We start from the raw sequence: 1,246 nt of genomic DNA, 5'->3' as shown, positions 1-1,246 counted from the left end.
ATGATAAAAGCATACATTTATCTAAGCCAAACTGGATTTGCACAAAAATAAGACCGGAAAATTATTGCATTCAAGTTTTTTTAAAAATAACTATACTACTCTGATTTCTAACACCCTAAATAAAGATTAGAATTATGTTAATTTCAGAAAATAAGTTCATAGTTGGGGCCAAGCTATTGGGATTAGTACCCAGGCCAAGCTGCCTAAAATGCAGAATTCCATTCTCCATGAGGGAACGGAAACTGGGCCTATTAAAGTGCCTGGCCCAGTTCATTTTTTGGTCAGCTAAACAGTTAAGAAAAATTTAAGCAAAACGGAATGTCCAGCAAACTCATATCAGTATTACATTAACACAGCCTTATACTAAATAAACTAATCAGAACATTAAAATTCCAGTTTTCTGGACTATTTTGAAATACGTTAATAGGCTATTCTATCAATTACAACCATTAATTATCAACATGCATCAAAATAAGATTCAAAAATAACTCCTATACTTTACTTTCAACACTGGCAACGAACAACAGTAGAACTACATATTCAAGCTCTTCCATTTATGCGTTTGTGAACCAAACACTTCACAGAGATGGATCTGAACAACTGGTGGTCAGATTCATCCCTTAGTCATTCTTTAATCTTCCTTCAAGTGTGAATCAACATTAAAAAAGAAAGAAAAACAAAGCAAAAAATCAGTCCTCTAAAGCTGAACCAGGACAAATATATATCTTGTCACAACAAATAAGTGAAAAGCTTGAAGTTCATAAAGAAAAATGAAAACATCACAGATGCTCTTAGCATTATTTCAGAAAAATTGCAAAGAATAGGCAGGAATTCAAATGCTTAACCACACTTACAAACATAAACCAATCAAATGCCAGTAATGGGAATCTACTAATAAATGAACATGATTCTTTAACATAATAACTGTTATTTACTCATAAAAAGTTATCATATACCTAAAACTATCATAGAACTGGTAGTAGGTTACCTCAAGACAACTTAAGGAAATGAATTTATGACCAAATGAAAGCCAGCAATACTCAGACTAACAACAACAACTAGAACAACAACAATACCCCAGAATATTTGACCACAACCAACTTTGAATAACAGAGATCATGGGCTAGGAAAACATGGAGCTATTTCTGTTTTCAGATTCACTTGTTCTACCCTAGAATTCTGAAATGTTAGATAGTACAACATCTTTTAACGACTGTATGTCCTTTTTTTCTACCCAATTTCAGCA

The 1,246-nt window shown here is 32.7% G+C and overlaps 1 long non-coding RNA gene across 1 annotated transcript; it reads right to left on the bottom strand.

Moving 5' to 3' along the window:
- Positions 1-379: 379 nt before the first annotated feature.
- Positions 380-1,246, bottom strand: LOC107800333 (uncharacterized). Its single transcript, XR_001651381.2, has 2 exons — positions 989-1,246; positions 380-640 (listed from the first exon to the last, which is right to left on the bottom strand). It is a non-coding gene; the product is annotated as an uncharacterized LOC107800333 (long non-coding RNA).

This window comes from Nicotiana tabacum, chromosome 10 (genome assembly GCF_000715075.1).
Source record: "Nicotiana tabacum cultivar K326 chromosome 10, ASM71507v2, whole genome shotgun sequence".
Lineage (NCBI taxonomy): Eukaryota > Viridiplantae > Streptophyta > Magnoliopsida > Solanales > Solanaceae > Nicotiana > Nicotiana tabacum.
The sequence above is the reverse complement of the archived record's forward strand: the minus strand, read 5'-3'. Positions and strand labels throughout refer to the sequence as shown.